A 21,301-nucleotide genomic window follows, 5' to 3' on the forward strand; every position below is an offset into this window, starting at 1 on the left:
ATTTAGCCCCATCAAGACTGCATTAATTTTGATTTTCTTATCTTTTGAGCCACAGTTACACTCACACGCACAATAAGAGTCGGTGTCGAGAGATTCTGTAATGACCCAGCTGGTCGTTTTGAGAGTGCTAGCCCCGATCTCCTATTTGTTGCTTTCTCTGTGCTATATTTTGGTTATGTAACTTGTCGGGGTATTTGGTTTTGGATTTGGAATAAAATGGGACACATAGTCTCTAAGTTAAATATTTAAGTTGAAAGAGTTGATTGTAGTGTGACTTTTGTGTAGACGACTCCGAAATATAGTTTTCATGATTTCAATAGCTCCGTATGGTAATTTTAATCTTAGGAACATGGCCGGATATTGATTTGGAGGTTCGTAGATCATTTCGGCATTAATCTGTGAAAGTTTGAAAAATTAAGGTTAGAATAAAATAATAAGAAATTTTCGGATTGGAAGGCTTGGGGAAAGAAGCACTGAAGCTTATTGAGACCTATATATTATTATTATCAGATTTTTCGGACAGAAGAAAACAAAATTGGGACAGAAGCTAGCGTTTAGAGAAAAGCGGGTTCTTCTTTTAGTCTCCATTTTTAGATTTTCAAGTTTCATTTAGATTTCAGAAAAAATCAAAAAATAAAAATACGACAAAATACGCTTCTGCTTCTTCCTTTGATTCCGATATTTATTTCCAAAATATTGAATTTGATTGAGTTGAATATGTTTTGAGTTTTGTTCGAGGTCATAGTCGGAAGTTTTCTAGCTGCCGTTCATGAGTTCCGATTGCGGTTCGTGTTCATCTTTGTTGTCGTTTCTCTTTCGTTTGGATTCTGGAGGCAATATCTTATATTTGGCGATTATTCTATTGGTGTTAAAGATAGTCTTGGCTTAGCAGGTTCAATTCCCTTTTCTCTTCTTCATTTAATCATATTTGGAGTTAATCTAGTCTCAGAAGAGCAATTAAAAGATGGATTAAGGTTACAATAATTGTTGAGATTTGTTTAGTTTCCTTAGTGTTTTGTTCACTGTTTTCGGCATCTCATATACTCTTATCTATGAATTTATATTAGGATGGAGTGAACTTATTTTGTGTTGAATTTACATTTGATTTAGTTTTTAGTCAAATAGGGAGTGGATATTCATATGATTCTTTATTATTAAAAAGCTACTAAAACAAAAGATATTCTCCATGTGTTTACTTATTTTTTTTATTTATTTATGGTTTGAACATGGATTATATGAGTTAAAAATTCTCAATCGGCCTTTTACAATCTTCAAGTAAAATGAATTCATCATATTTACCGCAAAGTTAATTTATCAATATTTTGCTTTTCTAGTCTATTAAAGTTGACGTGAAGTTGGTTTTATACTACCATTGGAGTTGAATTCTCTTTATTCTTTTAAATCTTAAAGGCAAGAACTTAGCATTAATGAATTTAGTATCACAGTATCCTAAAGAGTTGTTGTCATCAAGTTGGATGCTTGGCATGTTTGTTAAAATGAGTTTCTTTATTAAATTGCATATTTTAGTATAGTATTCATAAGAATGTGAGCTTGAGCTTGGTTCGTTTGGGGTATTAAAATGATCTGGAGTAATTTGAAACTGGAGGGGCAAGTCAACACACAATTAGATTGTAGGATTAATAAAAAAAAACAATTTTAAATTTGTAGGAATCTAACATGGATAGAGTTGGAAATCTTTAAATGGCTCTGTCTGATGGCTTGATTCACTTTTCTCGCTTTTTGTTATTTTAGTTTTCCCAAGTTCTATCTTTCTTAAATGGTTTCGATGTCTATTTACTGGACGTTTATTTTGCTGATCGGTATGGTTGGACTCGTCGTTGAATGAGTTTTCGGGTTTTTGTACTTTTGGTTAGGTTCCGAGATGCGGGCTCGGGTTGACTTATTATTTCTTCGTAAAGATCGTAATTTTATTTTTTGAATTAATTTTATATACTTGTATTTATATTACGAAGTTGTTTTGGCTAGATTCGAGCCGATTGGAGTTGGAAAATCGAGGGAAAGACATCCTTATCGATTGATTGAGCGAGATTTGAGGTAAGTGACTTTTCTAACCTTATGTGGGGGAAATCCCCTTGGGTTTTGGTACTCTTGTAACCATTTGTTATATGTGAGCGCCGTGTACGCGAGGTGACGAGTGCGTACACGGGCTAATTATGAAAAATTTCGATTCTTGCTGAGTTGTCTTCTTTTAAATTCCTTTACTAAGTTGCCTTAGCATATGTCGTAATCATGTTTAGCCTAGTATCACATGCCTACGTGCCTTAACTCTTACTTGCAAATTGTGCAACATGCTTAGTTGAACTACTTGTTTCCCTTGATTTGAATTAAATTTTTAACTGTAAGATTCTTGCTGTAAATTCATTGTTCCTTCGGTTATCTGCTGCATATCTACTTTGGGATTACGAGGCGTTTATTCGGGAGATTCCCTTGTACTGCATATTTACTTTTGGGACTATGAGGCGATTCCTCGGGAGATTCCACTATATTGCATATTTACTTTTGGGACTATGATGCGATTCCTCGGGAGATTCCCTTGTACTGCATATTTACTTTTGGGACTACGAGGTGGTTCCTCGGGAGATCCACCATACTGTAGATTTACTTTTGGGACTACGAGGCGGTACCTCGGGAGTACCCCTATTGTTTACCTCTATTTACTGTGCTGATATTTTCTGAAACTTCTTATTGTTTAAATTCTTAGTCATTTCAAAAATATTATTATATCTTCTGCCTTACTTTTCTCTTAAGCCAGTAGGGCCTGACTTGACCTCGTCACAATTCTACCGAGGTTAGGCTTGACACTTACTAGGTACTGCTGTGGTGTACTCATACTATGCTTCTGCACATCTTTTTATGCAGATCCAGGTACTTCCTATCCGACTAGGTATCATTGAACTAGCTATACACGGAGACTTCAAGGTACATATGCCAGCGTCCGCAGACCTCGGAGTCCCCCTCTATCCTTATTATGTTGTCTTCCTGATTTCTCTTTAGACTCTGATGTATTAAGATACTTAGAATAAATTCTTAGAAGCTTGTGACTTATTTCTACCGGGTTTTGGGAGTTGTGATTGTGGATTTGCAGTTTTATATTTATATATCAAGTGTTGAGATTGGAGTTCAGTTTATTTTTTTTATATATTCCGCAAATTATTAGGCTTACTTAGTCTTAGAGACTAGGTGCCATCATGACATCCTACGGAGGGGAAATTGGGGTCGTTACAAGTTGGTATCAGAGCTCTAGGTTCATAGGTGTTATGAGTCACAAATAGGTTTAGTAGAGTCTCGCGGATCGGTACGGAGATGTCTGTACTTATCTTCGGGAGGCTATGGAACTATTAGGAAAATGTTCACTTCTTTGATTCCTTATCGTGCGCATTTGTTGACTTCGATATTCTAAACCATTGTCTTTCTATTCTCTCATAGATGGTGAGGACACGCACAACTGGATCTGATGATCAGACACCCGCACCCCCTGTTGGAGCCGCAAAAGGCCGGGACCGGGGCAGAGGCCGAGCCAGAGGCCGAGGAAGACCACGTGGTGCAGCCAGAGTACCTGCACGAGTTGCTGTAGAGGAGCCACCAGTAGCTCCAGTTGGAGAGTAGGCACTTGAGACGCCTGTTACTACCCCTGCACTTCAGGAGACTCTTGCCCGGTTTTTGAGCATGTTTGGCACTCTAGCTCAGGCAGGGTTGATTTCACTTGCTCCTGCCACATCTCAGGCCGGGGGAGGAGCACAGACTCCCACCGCCCGTACCCCAAAGCCACAGGGCCAGGATGACCATGCCCCAGAGGTTATACCAGTGCAGCCAGTTATCCCAGTTCAGCTCGAGGTTAGGGAAGCAGTTTCGGAGGGGGAACAACTCAGGCTCGAGAGGTACAAGAAGTACCACCCTCCCACTTTCAACGTTTTGGCTTTAGAGGATGCTCAGGGTTTTCTTGAAGAATGTCACTGCATCCTCCGAACTATGGGTATTGTGGATTCTAGTGGGGTTTCTTTCACGGCATTCCAGTTTAGAGGAGCGGCCTACCAGTGGTGGCAGGCACACGTGTTGGATAGTCCAGCTGAGGTAGCTTCACTCACTTAGACTCAGTTTTCCGATATGTTCTTGAGGGAATATGTTCCTTGGAGTCTTAGAGATGCATGACACGTAGAGTTTGAGCAGTTGTGCCAGGGCTCTATGACCGTGTCATAGTATGCGATCCGATTCAGTGATTTGGATAGGCATATACCAGCCTTGGTTGCTACTGTTCGAGAGTGGGTTCGTCAATTTATTGAGGGGCTCCACCCTAGTATCAAATTCATTTTGGCCCTAGAGCTGGAGATGGATATCGCATACTAGCAGGTGGTGTCAATTGCTAGGAGATTGGAGGGTATACAGATCCGGGAGAGAGAAGAAAGAGAAGTTAATTGAAAATTGAGATTCTCGCACGTAGAACAGTTCTCGTGCGTCGTCAAGGTAGGGGTTATGGGAGTCGCACTGTTCATTCAGCACTTCCAGCCGCCAGCGGAACTCCGGCCACTCCTAGGCCCAGGATCCTTATTATGCACCACCAATGTCTAGTGTGCCTCCTGTACGGGGTGATTCCAGTGGCCAGTCCAGTTGATCAGACCCGAGGCCATCGCAGCAGCCACGTCCTCCGAGAGCTTGTTTTAAGTGTGCGACACTCGTCATATGGTGAAGGATTGCCCCATACTTAGGAGGGGTGCGCCTCCATAGAACTCTCAGGACCCAACTATTCCACAGTGCCATCAGGCTTCTCAACCCATGATTACTACACCAGTTGCCACTCCACCAGCACAATCAACTATGGGTGGAGGTCGGACAGGTAGAGGTCGCCCTAGAGGGGGAGGCCAGGCTAGATATTATGCCCTTCCTGCTAGGACGGAGGCAGTTGCATCTGATTCTATTATCACAGGTATTGTTCCGGTCTGTCATAGAGATGCATCACTCTTATTTGATCCAGGCTCCACTTATTCTTATGTGTCATCTTATTTTGCCTCGTATTTGGGCGTACCCCGTGATTCTTTGAGTTCTTCTGTTTATGTATCTACACCCGTGGGTGAATCTATTATTGTTGACCACGTGTATCAGTCGTGTTTGATTGTTATAAGTGGTTTTGAGACCAGAACTGATTTATTATTGCTCAATATGGTGGATTTCGATATTATTTTGGGCATAGACTAGTTGTCGCCCTATCACGCTATCCTTGATTGTCACGCCAAGACGGTGACGTTGGCTATGTCAGGTCTACCATGGCTATAGTGGAGAGGTACCTTAGATTATGTTCCTAGCAGGGTTGTTTCATTTCTTAAGTCTCAACGAATGGTTGAGAAGGGGTGTGATGCGTATCTGGCCTATGTAAGAGATGTTAGTGTTGATACTCCTACTGTCAAGTCAGTACCGGTAGTGAGAGATTTTGCAGACGTATTTCCAGCAATCTTTCGAGCATGCCGCCTGACAGAGATATTGACTTTGGCATTGATTTTGTTACCGGGCACTCATCCCATTTCTATTCCACCTTATTATATAGCCCCAACAGAGCTGAACGAGTTAAAGGAGCTATTACTTGATAAAGGGTTCATTCGGCCCAGTTTGTCACCTTGGGATGCTCCTGTCTTATTTGTGAAGAAGAAGGATGGTTCTATGCGAATGTGTATGGATTACCGCCAGTTGAACAAGGTTACAGTAAAGAACAGGTACCCATTGCCACATATTGATGACCTATTTGATCAGCTTCAGGGTGCCAGGGTGTTCTCAAAAATAGACTTGCGTTCAGCCTATCACCAGCTGAAGATTCAGGAGCCAGATATCCCGAAGACTACTTTCAGGACTCGGTATGGTCATTACGAGTTCCTTGTGATGTCTTTTGGGTTGACCAACGCCCCAGGAACATTTATGCATTTGATGAACAGTGTATTTTATCCCTATCTTGACTCATTCGTCATTGTATTTATTGAAGACATTCTGGTGTACTCCCAGAGTTGGGAGGATCATGAACAACACCTGAAGACTGTGCTTCAGACTTTGAGAGAAAAGAAGTTATATGCAAAATTTTCAAAGTGTGAATTCTAGCTTGATTCAGTGGAATTTTTGGGTCATATAGTTTCGTGCGAGGGGATCAAGGTAGATTTGAAGAAGATTAAGGCAGTGCAGAGTTGGTCCAGACCATCCTCAGCTACGGAGATCCGGAGTTTTCTTGGCTTGGCGTGGTATTATCACCGATTTGTAGAGGGTTTCTCTTCTATTGCCGCACCTATGACCAGATTGACCCAGAAGGGTGCTCCGTTCACGTGGACCGATGAGTGTGAGGAGAGCTTTTAAAAATTCAAGACAGCTTTGACTACAACCCCAGTATTAGTATTGCCTACAAGTTAAGGGTCTTATACTGTGTATTGTGATGTGTCGCGTATTGGTCTCGGCGTAGTGTTGATGCAAGATGGTAGGGTGATTGCCTATGCGTCCAGACAGTTAAAGGTACATGAGAAGAATTATCTGGTCTACGACCTTGAGTTAGCAGCTATTGTTCATGCCTTAAAGATTTGGCGGCATTATTTGTACGGTGTCCATTGTGAGGTCTATACCGATCACCGGAGTCTACAACATCTATTTAAACAGAAGGATCTTAATTTGCAACAGCGGAGATGGTTGGAGTTGCTTAAGGATTATGAAATCACCATTCTTTATCATCCCAAGAAGGCCAATGTGGTGGCCGATACCCTGAGTCGCAAATAGGAGAGTTTGGGCAGTTTAGCATATCTACCAATAGCAGAAAGGCCTTTAGCCTTGGATGTTCAGGCCTTGGCCAACCAGTTCGTTAGATTGGATGATTCCGAGCCGAGCCAAGTTTTGGCTTGTGTGGTTTCTTAGTCTTTTCTCTATGATCGTATCAGGGAGCATCGGTATGATGACCCCCATCTGCTTGTCCTTAAGGACACGGTTCAACTTGGTGATGCCAAAGAAAGTCACTATTGGGGATGACGGTGTATTACGGATGCAGGGGAGGCTATGTGTGCCCAATGTAGATGGATTACGTGAGTTGATTCTCCAGGAGGCTCACAGTTTACGGTACTCCATTCATCCAGGTGTCGCGAAGATGTATCAGGACTTGAGACAACACTATTGGTGGAGGCGGATGAAGAAAGACATAATGAAGTATGTCGCTTGGTGCCTAAATTGTCAGCAGGTGAAGTATGAGCATCAGCGACCGGGTGGATTGCTTCAGAATTTAGAGATTCCAGAATGGAAATGGGAGCGGATCACTATGGATTTTGTTGTTGGGCTCCCACGGACTCAAAGGAAGTTCGATGCAGTTTGGGTGATTGTGGATAGATTGACCAAGTCATCTCATTTCATTCATGTGGTTACTACTTACTCTTCGGAGCAACTAGCTCAGGTTTACATTCGCGAGATTGTCAGGCTTCATGGAATACCGGTATCTATCATCTCTGACCGGGGTACACAGTTTACATCACGGTTCTGGAGAGCCGTACAGCGTGAGTTAGGTACTCGGGTAGAGTTGAGTACAGCATTTTCACCCTCAGACGGACGGACAGTCCGAGCACACTATTCAAATATTAGAGGATATGCTTTGTGCGTGTGTGAAGGATTTTGGTGGTGCTTGGGATCAGTTCTTGCCACTTGCAGAGTTTGCCTACAATAATAGCTACCAGTCGAGCATTCAGATGGCTCAGTATGAGGCCTTATATGGGAGGTAGTGCCGGTATCCAGTGGGTTGGTTTGAGCCGGGTGAGGCTAGGCTATTGGGTACAGACTTGGTTCAGGATGCTTTGGAAAAGGTTAAATTAATTCAGGATCGACTTCGTACAGCCCGATCTAGACAGAAGAATTATGCGGATCGGAAGGTTCGTGATGTTGCATTCATGGTTGGTGAGCGGGTCTTGCTCCGGGTTTCGCCCATGAAGGGTGTTATGAGGTTCGGAAAGCAGGGCAAGTTATGCCCTAGGTATATCGGGGCCTTTTGAAATTCTTGAGTGGTTTGGAGAGGTGGCTTACAGACTTTCACTACCGTCTAGCCTCACTATAGTTCATCCTGTGTTCTATGTTTCTATGCTCGGAAAGTATCACGACGATCCATCTCATGTGTTAGACTTCGGCTTAGTCCAGTTGGACAACGATCTATCTTACGTTGAGGAACCAGTGGCCATTCTGGACAGACAGGTTAGAAAGTTGAGATTGAAGAGCATTGTTTCAGTAAAAGTACAGTGGAGGGGTCATCCGGTCGAGGAGGCAACTTGGGAGACCGAGCATGATATGCGTAGCTGTTATCCTCATCTTTTTACCACTTCAGGTATGTCTCTATACTCGTTCGAGGACGAACGTTTGTTTAAGAGGGGGAGGATGTAACGACCCGGTCGGTTGTTTTGAGAGTGCTAGCCTCAATCCACCATTTGTTGCTTCCTCTATGCTATATTTTGGTTGTGTAACTTGTCGGGGTGTTTGGTTTTGGTTCGGAGTGAAATGGGACACATAGTCTCTAAGTTAAAAGTTTAAGTTGAAAGAGTTGGTCGTAGTGTGATTTTTGTGTAGACGACTCTGGAATATATTTTTCATGGTTCCAATAGCTCCGTATGGTAATTTTAGTCTTAGGATCGTGCCTGGATATTGATTTGAAAGTCTGTAGGTCATTTCAACATTAACTAGTGAAAGTTAGAAAAATTAAGATTGGAATAAAATAATAAGAAATTTTCGGATTGGAAGGCTTGGGGAAAAAAACACTGAATCTTCTTGAGACCTATATATTATTATTATCTCTTTCAGATTTTTTAGAGAGAAGAAAAAACAAATTGGGACAGAATCTAGCGTTGAGAGAAAAGCGGGTTCTTCTTTTAGTCTCCATTTTTAGATTTTCGAGTTTCATTTAGATTTCAGAAAAAATCAAAAAATAAAAATATGACAAAATACGCTTCTGCTTCTTCCTTTGATTCCGATATTTATTTCCAAAATATGGAATTTGATTGAGTCGAATATGTTATAAGTTTTGTTCGAGGTTGGAGTCGGAAGTTTTCTAGCTGCCGTTCGTGAGTTCCGATTGCGGTTCGTGTTCATCTTTGTTGCCGTTTCTCTTTCGTTTGGATTTTGGAGGCAATATCTTTTATTTGGTGACTATTCTATTGGTGTTAAAGATAGTCTTGGCTTAGCAGGTTCAATTCCTTTTTCTCTTCTTCATTTAATCATATTTGAAGTGAATCTAGTCTCAGAAGAGCCATCAAAAGATGGATTAAGGTTACAATAATTGTTGAGATTTGTTTAGTTTTCTTAGTGTTTTGTTCACTGTATTCGGCATCTCATATACTCTTATCTATGAATTTATATTAGGATCGAGTGAACTTATTTTGTGTTGAATTTGCATTTGATTTGGTTTTTAGTCAAATAGGGAGAGGATATTCATATGATTCTTTATTATTAAAAAGCTACTAAAAAAAAGATATCGTCCATGTGTTTACTTATTTTTTTATTTATTTATGATTTGAACATGGATTATATGAGTTAAAAGTTCTCAATCGGCCTTTTACAATCTTCAAGTAAAAATGAATTCATCATATTTGCCGCAAAGTTAATTTATCACTATTTTACTTTTCTAGTCTATTAAAGTTGATGTGAAGTTGGTTTTAGACTACCATTGGAGTTGAAATCTCTTTATTCTTTAAAATCTAAAAGTCTGGAACTTAGCATTAATGAATTTAGTATCTCAGTATCCTAAAGAGTTGTTGTCATCAAGTTGGATGCTTGGCATGTTTGTTAAAATGAGTTTCTTTATTAATTTGCATATTTTAGTATAGTATCCATAAGAATGTGAGCTTAAGCTTGGTTTGTTTGGGGTATTAAAATGATCTGGAGTAATTTGAAACTGGAGAGGCAAGTCAACACACAATTGGGTTGTAGGATTAAATAAAAGAAAAAGAAACAAAACAATTTTAAGTGTGAACCTAGAAATCTGACATGGATAGAGTTGGAAATCTTTGAATGGCTCTGTCTGATGGCTTGATTCACTTTTCTCGCTTTTTGTTATTTTAGTTTTCCCTAATTCTATCTTTCTTAAATGGTTTCTATGTCTATTTATTGGACGTTTATTTTGATGATTGGTATGGTTGAACTCGTCGTTGAATGAGTTTTTGAATTTTTGTACTTTTGGTCGTGTTCCAAGATTCGGGCTCGGATTGACTTATTATTTTTTCGTAAAGATCATAATTTTATTGTTCGAATTAATTTTATATAGTTGTATTTATAGTACGCAGTTGTTTTGGCTAGATTCGAGGCGATTGGAATTGAAAAATCGAGGGAAAGGCATCCTTATCGATTGATTGAGCGAGATTTGAAGTAAGTGACTTGTCTAACCTTGTGTGGGGGAAATCCCCTTAGGGTTTGGTACTGTTGTAACCATTTGTGATATGTGAGCGCTGTGTACGCGAGGTGACGAGTGCGTACACAAGCTAATTGTAGAAAATTTCGATTCTTGCTGAGTTGTCTTCTTTTAAATTCCTTTACTGAGTTGCCTTAGCATATGTAGTGATCATGTTTAGCCTAGTATCGCATGCCTATGTGCCTTAACTCTTACTTGCAAATTGTGCAACATGCTTAGTTGAACTACCTGTTTTTCTTGATTTGAATTAAATTTTTAATTGTAAGATTCTTGCTGTAAATTCATTGTTCCTTCGGCTATCTGCTGCATATTTACTTTGGGACTACGAGGCGTTTACTATGGAGATTTTTCTGTACTGAATATTTACTTTTGGGATTACGAGGCAGTTCCTCGGGAGATTCCCCTATACTACATATTTTCTTTTGGAATTACGAGGCGGTTCCTTGGGAGATCCCCCGTACTGTAGATTTACTTTTGGGACTAAGAGGCGGTACCTCGAGAGTGCCCCTGTTGTTTACCTCTATTTATTGTGCTGATATTTTCTGAAACTTCTTATTGTTTAAATCCTCAGTCATTTCAAAAATATTATTATATCTTCTGCCTTACTTTTCTCTTAAGCTAGTAGGGCCCTGACTTGACCTCGTCAGTACTCTACCGAGGTTAGGTTTGGCACTTACTGGGTACCGCTGTGGTGTACTCATGCTACGCTTCTGCACATCTTTTTGTGCAGATCCAGGTACTTCCTATCGGACCAGGTATCAGTGAACTAGCTGTACACAGAGAATTCAAGGTACATCTGCCAGCGTCCGCAGACCTCGGAGTCCCCCTCTATCCTTATTATGTTGTCTTCCTTATTTCTCTTTTGACTCTGATGTATTGAGACACTCAGAATAAATTCTTAGAAGCTTGTGACTTATTTCTACCGGGTTTTGGGAGCTGTGATTATGGATTTGCATTTTTATATTTATATATCAAGCGTTGAGATTGGAGTTCATTTTATTATTTTATTTATTCCGCAAATTGTTAGGCTTACCTAGTCTTAGAGACTAGGTGCCATTATAACATCCTACGGAGGGGAAATTGGGGTCATGACAGATTCCATCTCATCCCATAGCCTTTTTACCTTATTAAAATAACCACTGACATCAGAGGAACCTTGAGAAATTGAGCTCAAATTCTTTTGTACTTCATACATCCTAGCACCATTAGATTGACCATATCGTTGATTCAGTTCATCCCAAAGACTTTTGGCAGATTTGGAATAAAGCATGCTTTGTGCTATGTTAGAATCTAAAGAATTCAGAATCTAGCTAATCACCATGTTATTACACTGTTCTCACGGTTCGTATAGCGAAGAGGTATGAGAAGGTTTGGCATATGTACCATTTATGAAACCTATTTTTTTCTTCGCAGACAAATCTAGAATGATCCTTCTCCTCCCATAAATGATGCATCATAGGCTTGCCCATAGTATAATACTCTACTAATCGAGCTCATTCAATCTAGGATCAAGTACGACTTTATTTGGTTGTAATGTAGGCTACGGGTCGGGTAGGATATATTTAGATATGAATGACTACACCTCCCTTAAGCACTTTAATACATATACTTCAACACTCAAGAGCATACTTATGTCAAACCAAAACTCCACCTTCATATCAATGTATATTACCCTATACTTCTTTATGCACAATTACATCACTAGCCACCACCATCAAGAATTATTTTGTTTTATACAATACAACTATATGTATATTTTTTTCTTTTTCTTTCAATCCAAGTGGCTTTTATTGATATATATTTTTTTCTTTTCAAAACGATGCACTTTTCTCTTTATTCTATTTGTTTCATCAAAAGCCAAACCACCACCTCACACTGTAACTTTTACATAATTCATCACAATACAAGTGCCCATGAGAGGTGACAAGGTTCAAATATATGGTCAATTCAAACAAAGGGTAAGGCTTGTAATGTGGTTACCAAAGAAACATGATTACAAGCTCAAAGGGGTTAACTACGTTATATGACATTTAGGCGGGTAAACTATATACATCTGGCCCAATAAAGAAACGCCTTTATCACTTTTCAGACTGAACAAGACTACTATTTTGCTTCGCATACACATGGGGCAAGTTCTAGACATCAACTGCAATACACAGAATACATGCAAACCTCACACAAACATTGCACATAACTCACTTAGGATTGGTTTTATCACGACACTCTAGTCAAAGCAGTTAAGCAAATTTAAGAATCTACGATTTAAGGTATTTATATTAGAGTCAAACATTGAGCCTAAGCATCACAACTAGAGTACTCACTATTCTCAAGGTATAACAAAGTTAAGAGATATCGCTACAATTCAATTCATAGCCTAGTGGTTTCTACTCCTAAAAATTAAAACTAACTACACCCGATTCCACTAAAACCCTTGGAAAAGAACCGCAGTACAAAGAAAAACCAAGGGGGAATTACTACACTACCTACAAAGAAAATCTTTTTTTTTCTTTAGACTTAATTCCCTTAAGAAAACTGTCTAAGAGATCCATCATCGGGAAGATTCCAATTTTTCTACTTAGCAAGATGACACTACACATTTTTATCATTTTTTAAAAAATCTAAGTCGACACTAACTAAAACAAATTAGTGCATTATATAAAATAAAAAAAACTAAAAGAAGACTAATATTTACAAGTTACCACCCCACCCTTATTTCATGCAATGTCCTCAGTGCATACTCAAATAAATAAAACAAGAAAAATAACAAGTAGGGTGTATGAAAACTCCCTCATCAAGCCTCATCATCGCCTTCATCCTCGAAGGCTGCCCATTCCTCTTCTTCTGCTTCCTCCTCCTCATCAGCATCATCATCATCATCCGACTGCTCCGACTCGGCCTCGGACTGCTCAGGTGTATTGACATCCTCATCCTCTGGGAGTTTGTAGTCATCACCAAGCCTAACCAGCTGCTGAGCATGAGCATTGAGCGGGAAACGCTCCTACAATATGGCTCTCTCCTCTGTAGTGGCCGAACGTCCCCCAATCAGGAGCTGCAAGTCCATCATCCCATAAATATGGGCCATAAAGCTGTCATCGCGAGTATTGCGCTCGGCACCTGTCATTATTGGCATAACAGTCTCCTCCTTAACTCGGACGCTTGTAATGTCCATTATTCGTAGGGGCTGATCAATGATGTGATCGAAAGCTTTCTCCTCCCCCACCTCTTCCTGTCTCAAATACTGTGTGAACATATTTGCAAAGGGCATTTAATCAATTCTCTTACTAGTTCTCACTTGAGTCATCTGGTAGCGGATCAAATGACCCACATTCACCCTCTGGCCAGTCATGAGGAAATATAGCACACACCTCCTCTCACGGCTAATAAGAGTGTCATGATTGCAAGGTAGGAGCCATGTATTAATCAATTTCAGCCATACTTGAGCCTCTGCCCTCATCTTCTTCTTGGTGAATTTCCTATGACGATTGGTTTTCTTATCCCGAACCCACGCCGCCATAGAATTGACACCACAAAGAGTGTGTCTCAGTTCTCGATATGTAGGACGGGTGATGAAATTGTCCAAGGGTTCTTGAGGAACATCTGGAGCACCTAAGAAATTGCATATTGCTAAGGCTGAAAAATCTATCAACCTTCCTCGAATGGGCACCAACTCAAAACCGGCATCAAATTCTCGAACCAGATTGACATTGATATCCCAGGTATTTTTGAACACATAACTCAGCCCTAACTCATTAATACCTCTCCAAATTGCTTGGTACTTGGCTTGTAGGCGACGCTCATGAATAGCAGATTCCGGATGTATATGTCTCGGCTTGCAACGTTTGTACCAGTCCTTGACATGTGGAGATATGGTCTTGAGTCCAAACTCCCTCTGTCCTTGAGATTATGGGCGAGTGGCTGCTATAGCTGCCACTGCTTGCAGTCCTTCAACTTGACTTGAAGTGGCTTCACCTCCTTTTCTCTTCTTCGGTAGAGGTGCGAAGGAAGCCTTAGCCTTAGATGGAGCAGTGGATGTGGCCTTGCCTTTACCGGTGTCCTTCCTTTGAGGCATGTTTATATCTACACAAGTGATCATTAATCGGTTTAGGACGCATTGCAACATTCAAAACATGGTCTTGCGACCCCACATTTAAGAGTTCAACACATGATTTTCCATAATTTTCGAGGTTACACAGACTTCACCTCATCTTTTGTTAGTATGAAAATCAAGCAATGACACATGGGTGCTTCCTCAAAATTCGAAGCATCGGGCTACCAGTGAGCCACCTCACACTTAAAATTTTAAAGTGGTGCACGGCTACATAGTACTAGTCTCATAATCCCGGAGACTCGAGCTCCAATGGGGACAAAGATTGCCTTTGAGGAATTATGACAAACACTTAGCATGCACTAGTACCATGGGAGTGCTTGTAGGGATGAGGGATTGCCTCACCCTCCCAAATCGGCTTGGAAGTTCCGTGCTACCACTTGTTCACACAATAACAATATCATTCCTATGGGGTTCATGTGGTTGGGACACACAAACACATTGTTACAATGAAGAACAACCCCAAAAATTTGTATCCAATGACATGCATTCACCCAATTCGAAATTGCCAAAGAATGGATGTAGAAATCATACCTTAGATGTTTAAGAGGAAGGATTGCCCTTGAATTAATGTTGCAGGTGAAGGAAAGAGTAGAGAATGCTTGTCTTCAAAGGGTTTGTGAGGGAGGGTTCTTGAGGCGTGAGTGTGTGAGATTGTTATGAGTGATGTTTGAGGCGTTTAGTTTATGTTTTAAGGGAGGGGTTTTAAAAGGAACAAAACAAAAGGATTAAAAGAAAATCGAAAAAAAATACTTACCTGGCGACGCGAGGCTAATGGCGCGCTATACCTCGTGCGAAGCGAGCTCCAACGCGAGATGTGGGGCGTGCGGCGCAAGATAGTATGCACGTTTCACCTCGATGTAACACATGCGAGGCGAGCTCTCACACAAGAAATAATGCTGGCGACGCGAGGCTTTCTGCCTGGCCTAATTTACTGGGGACGTGGCGATGCAAGGTCCAGTACACGATCCGCCAGAATTACCTGCAAATATGTTAGTTCCTACAAACGAAAAGAAAAATTTTAATTACGCTAAAAATCAAAAACGAATTGGGTTGTCTCCCAATGAGCGTCTTAGTTAACGTCACGGCATGACGAATACAACATTACAATGGGTTGCCTCCCATGAAGCGTCTGATTTAACGTCGCGGCAGGACGCATGCAATCGACTTAAGGCTCGCTCAACATTGTTGGCTCTAGCAATTGAGTCACCGATACTACTTTCATCTCATCCATGCCCAAATAACGTTTCAACCTGTGACCATTGACTCTAAACTTGCGAGAACCGTCTTCTGAAGCAATCTCAACGGCTCCAGTGGGATGAATCTCTAGCACACGGAATGGTCCTGACCATCTTGACTTCAATGTGCCCAAAAACAACCTCAATCTCGAATTGAATAATAATACCACATCTCCCAACTTAAGATTTCGCTCAAAATGTTTTTGTCGTGCACCAGTTTCATTCTTTCCTTATATAACCTTGTACTCTCAAAAGCATGGTAACAGAACTCGTCAAGTTCATGCGGCTCTGTGACTCTACTAGTTCCAGCGGCCTTCAAGTCCAAATTTAATTATCGTAACGCCCAGAAGGCTTTATGCTCTAACTCCACCGGCAAGTGTCATGCCTTTCCTAACACCAATTTATACGATGACATACCAATCAGAGTTTTGAATGCAGTGCGGTAAGCCCATAGCGCATCATCCAATTTTCTCGCCCAATCAGTCCGAGTAGCATTTACAGTTTTGGTTAAAATACTCTTGATTTCTCTATTTGACACCTCAACTTGCCCACTTGTTTGTGGGTGATATGGAGTAGCAACTTTATGGCGAATGCCATATTTCTCCAATAACTTTGCAAAGGCTCAGTTGCAGAAGTGGGTGCCCCCATCACTGATGATAGCTCTTGGAGTGCCAAATCGGTTGAAGATGTTCTTTCTCAGGAAACCAATAACTGCCTTTGCATCATTTGTTAGAAGTGCTACGACTTCTACCTATTTCGAGATATAGTCCACCGCTACAAGTATGTACTTGTTGTTATATGAGCTGACAAATGGTCCCATAAAGTCGATTCCCCATAAATCGAATACTTCCACCTCTTGAATTTGGTTCATGGGCATCTTATGTCGACGGAAAATATTCCCCGTCTGTTGGCACTCATCACAACTTTTCACACAGAAGTGTGCATCTTTAAACAACGTCGGCCAATAAAAACCTGACTCCAACACTTTAGCCGCTATCCTTACACCTCCAAAATGTCCTCCATACGGTGAAGCATGACATGCCTGTAAAACAGAAGATTGATCTATCTAGGGAATGCATCTTCGGATCATGTTATCAAGATAAATCCTAAACAAAAATGGTTCATCCCATAAATACATGCGACAATCATGAATTTTTTTTTCTTTTGCATAGGAGACAAGTCATAGGGAACAATACCGCTTGCCAGGTAATTTACAATATCTGTATACCATGGTGTAGCCTCGAGGCTCGTTGCTAAGAGTTGTTCATCTGGGAAAGTCTCCATGATTTCCACCGCCTCAACCTTCTTTTCCGCTCCTTCAAGCTTGGACAAATGATCAGTAACTTGGTTTTCTGTTCCCTTTCGGTCCCGGATTTTCAACTCAAACTCTTGTAGTAGTAGCACCCATCGAATTAGGTGCGACTTTGACTCCTTTTTCTCAATTAGGTACCTGAGGGCAGCATGATCAGTGTAAATAATTACCTTTGAGCCTATCAGGTATGACCTAAATTTATCAAATGCGAACACCACAGCTAGCATGTCCTCCTCTGTCACTGTGTAATTCAGTTGGGCACTGCTCAAGGTTCTATTTGCGTAGTATATCAGATGCATGACTTTACCTTCTCGTTGCCCAAGAACTGCTCCCACAGCATAGTCGCTTGCATCACACACCAGTTCGAAAGGTTGCCCCCAGTCGGGTGCCACTATGATTGGTGCAGTCACCAGTTTCTTCTTCAACTCCTCAAACGCTACCCTGCAGTCATTAGAAAAAACAAAAGGGTGATCTTTTTCAAGCAGTTTACACAAGGGGTTAGCAATTTTGGAGAAATCTTTTATAAACCGTCTGTAGAAACCGACGTGGCAAGGAAACTTCTTATTGCTTTGACGGAAGTGGGTGGTGGTAACTTTTCTATCACATCAACCTTTACACAATCCACCTCAATGCCTTTACTTGACACTAGGTGCCCATAGACTATACCTTCCTGTACCATGAAATGACACTTTTCCCAGTTGAGCACCAGATTGGTCTCCACATATCTTTTCAGCACTCTTTTTAGATTCTTTAGGCAGTCATCGAACGAGTCTCCCACCACTGAGAAATCATCCATGAAGACTTCCATTATGTCTTCAACCATATCCGTGAAGATGGCCATCATTAACCTTTGAAATGTGGCGGGTGCATTGCATAGGTCGAACGACATTTTTCGAAAAGCATAGACGCCATATGGATAGGTGAATGATGTTTTCTCTCTATCTTCCGGGGTAATAGAGATCTGATTATACCCCGAGTATCCATCCATAAAGAAGAAGTGGGACCTCTCAGCCAATCTATCTAGCATTTGATCAATGAACGGCAAGGAAAAATGGTCTTTTCGGGTGGCCTTGTTCAATCTTCTGTAGTCCATACAAATTCGCCATCCCGTGACTGTTCTTGTGAGATCAGCTCGTTGTTCTCATTTTGCACAACAGTTATTCCACCTTTCTTTGGCACATATTAAACTGGGCTAATCCAATTGCTATCGGAGATGGGGAAAATGATTCCCGCATCTAACCACTTTATCACTTCCTTTTTCACGACTTCTTTCATGTTGGGTTCAACTTTCTTTGATGTTCTCTAGAAGGTTTGTGGCCGTCTTCTAGTAAAATCTTATACATACAGAAGGTCGGGCTGATACCCTTAATGTCTGCAATGGTCCAACCAATTGCAGTTTTGCACTCTATTAATACCTGCAAAAGTTGGTCTTCCTGCACATCTAACAAACCAGATGAGATAATAACAGGTAAAGTTGAGTTAGGTCCTAAGAAAGCATACCTGAGATGAGGTGGTAGTGGTTTTAGTTCCTACTGTGGTGGCTCTTCGATCGATGGCTTAGCTGGAGGAGTCTTTCTTTCTTCTAAGTGCAAAGACTCAAATTCGAGCTCTCTTTTCCAGAACCCTTGTCCTTCAAGAGCCAACACCCACTCCGCCAAGTCCTCTCCATCTACTTATTCTAAGTTCATGAGACAGGCTTCTAGAGGGTCTTTAGCATTCAGAGTCTCATCTTCCTCCTCCAAAATTACATCCACAGCTTCTATTAGAGAGTAGTTAGCAAATTCACTTGGTCGCCGCACAGACTTCTGCACATTGAATGTTATCTCTTCATCGTTCAGTCTCATTTTTAGCTCTCCAGTTTCACAATCAATTAGAGCTCTCCTAGTGGCCAAGAATGGTCTTCCCAAAATTATGGGAATCTCCTCGTCAACCCTGCAGTCCAGAATGACAAAATTTGCTGGAAACACAAACTTTCTAACCTACACTAGTACATCATCAAGGATACCTGATGGCCTCTTCACTATCCGGTCGGCTAGCTGTAGTAACATGGATATGGGTCTTGCTCTTCTAATGCCTAAACTTTTGTAGATAGCCAAGGGCATCAAGTTTATGCTTGCCCCTAAATCACACAATGCTTTAGCAAAAGCATACCTGCCTATTGTGCATGGGATTGTGAAGCTCCCTAGGTCTGACAACTTCTCAACTATGGATCCCGTCACAACAGCACTACAGGTCTGGGTTAGTGTAACATTGGCCAAGTCTTGAAAGTCGAGCTTGCGAGACATCAAATCCTTCATCATTTTGGCATACCCAGGTATCTCACTCAAGGTGTCAATCAGTGGAATGTTCACCTGGATTTGTTTCAACATCTCCATGAATTTCTTATACTGCTCATCCTTCTGATATTTGGCCAATCTCTGTGGGAATAGTGCTGGAGGTTGCTTCCTTCCTGTGATTTGAGTTTTATCCTGCTCAGGCACTGCTTCTACTGTCGTTTCTTGTGCTACCTCAGTCTCCTTCGCCATCTATTTTTCTTTTCTTGTGCTCTCTTGTGCATGTTGTATCGGCACCTAAGTTAACCTTGTTGAATCATCTACCTCAATGGGTACTGGCACAAGTGTTTTAGTTGGTCGGCTTTCGCGAGCAATTTCTTGCTCTAGATCTAGGTCTCTACCATTTCTTAGACTCACTGCCATAAGTTGTTTAGGGCCCTGCTCTTTTGGATTGACTTGTGTGTCTGCAGGTAACGTTCCTTAGGGGCGATTATTCAGAGCCATTGATATTTGTCCTAATTGAATCTTAATGCGTTTTATCGCTGATTCGCGTGCGTCCACTCTCTCTTGCATTTTTCCATTGGACCCAATCAATTGTTCCAGCATTCCTTTAATTTCAGACAACCCATCATCTTGTCTCACTATTTGCTGTTTTTGAGGCTGTTGATAAGCTAACTGATGATTTTGCTGGTTGTATCCCTGTTGCCTTTGGTACGGTGCAACTTGACCCTGTGGTCGCATAGCTCCAAGATTGGTGCTATTATTGTACTGCGTTTGTGCGGGTCTATATTGCTGATTCTGTTGCCCCTAATTCTGACCACCTTGCCTCTGTCCTCCATAGTTGGCCACATAGTTCATATCTTCCTGATAGTGCTGGTTGTCACTTTCCGCACTCCAAGAGCATACATATGATTGGTTAATGCATGGTGTACATAAGCCCCCATTAGTCGCGTCAACTATGTGTACCTGTTGCTTCTGGAATGATTCATCGATCTTTTTAGCGAGGATACTCATTTGTGTCATCATAGGCCATATTTTTGGCTATGGAGTTGTTTGGGTCCAAAGCCACTGAGTGAACGACAAGAGTGATCGTAGAGTCTCTTGTCATCCATCCTAAGTTTTGAGCTATTTTATCAAGTAGGATCTTGTATTCTCTGAATGATTTGCTAAAAAATGCTCCACCTGCTGAAGCATCCACATTGTCCTTTTAGTTGTCTGCCAATCCCATGTAGAACCTCTGCCCCAACATCTGATCTAGAATGCCATGATGTGGAAACTTAACCAGCATACCCTTGAACCTCTCCCACGTTTCTTATAGTGTTTCTGTTGGTCTCTGCCTGAAGCTCAATATCTCATCAATTTGTTTGGTAGTCTTATTGGGTGGGTAGAACTTGTTCAAAAATTGCTTGACTAATTCCTCCCAAGTAGTGATGGAGTTTATAGGGAGTGAATTAAGCCAAGTCTGAGCCTCTCCCATCACCAAGAATGGAAATAATAACAACTTTATTGCTTCCGGTGTCACATAAGGTTGCCTTTGCGTGACACATATTGAGAGGAAATTTTTCAGATGCTGCTGAGGATCTTTAATGTAAGACCCTGAGAACAGTCCCTTGTTCTGCAACAAATGTAGCATGTTATTTGTGATTTGAAATGATTCCGCTTGTATCTGAGGGACTACAATTGCGGTTGCTAGATTTTCGGCGGTGGGTTGTGCCCAATCATACAATGTTGCTTCTGGCACAAGAGGCACCACACCCTGATTGTTTGGGTCATTTGCATTGTTTCTGTTGTTTGAATTTTCTATTCTGTCATCCATGTCTGGTTCGATTTGCCCTGTTGAGTTCTTTTGCTATTTGCCCTTCTTGTTTGCACGATTCAGTGCCTTGAAAACTTTTTCAGGATCTGATAATGCTTCGAACAATTCACCAGTTCTTGAGGAGTTTCTAGGCATGCACCTATAACACC

The 21,301-nt window shown here is 41.1% G+C and overlaps 1 long non-coding RNA gene and 1 other non-coding gene across 4 annotated transcripts; both read left to right on the plus strand.

Annotated features, from left to right (window-relative positions):
- Positions 1 to 529: 529 nt before the first annotated feature.
- LOC107798369 (uncharacterized) lies at positions 530 to 11,402 on the plus strand. 3 transcript variants are annotated; one of them, XR_012699727.1, is made up of 6 exons: positions 530 to 892; positions 1,987 to 2,055; positions 2,881 to 2,940; positions 3,448 to 9,188; positions 10,277 to 10,365; positions 11,139 to 11,402. It is a non-coding gene; the product is annotated as an uncharacterized LOC107798369 (long non-coding RNA). The 3 variants fall into 3 exon arrangements; XR_012699726.1 differs by having other exon boundaries at positions 10,297 to 10,365; XR_001650886.2 differs by lacking the exons at positions 3,448 to 9,188; positions 10,277 to 10,365; positions 11,139 to 11,402 and having other exon boundaries at positions 2,881 to 3,066.
- Positions 11,403 to 20,595: 9,193 nt separating this feature from the next.
- LOC142174333 (small nucleolar RNA R71) lies at positions 20,596 to 20,702 on the plus strand. Its single transcript, XR_012703592.1, has one exon. It is a non-coding gene; the product is annotated as a small nucleolar RNA R71 (small nucleolar RNA).
- The last annotated feature ends 599 nt before the right edge of the window (positions 20,703 to 21,301 follow it).

This window comes from Nicotiana tabacum, chromosome 2 (genome assembly GCF_000715075.1).
Source record: "Nicotiana tabacum cultivar K326 chromosome 2, ASM71507v2, whole genome shotgun sequence".
NCBI lineage: Eukaryota > Viridiplantae > Streptophyta > Magnoliopsida > Solanales > Solanaceae > Nicotiana > Nicotiana tabacum.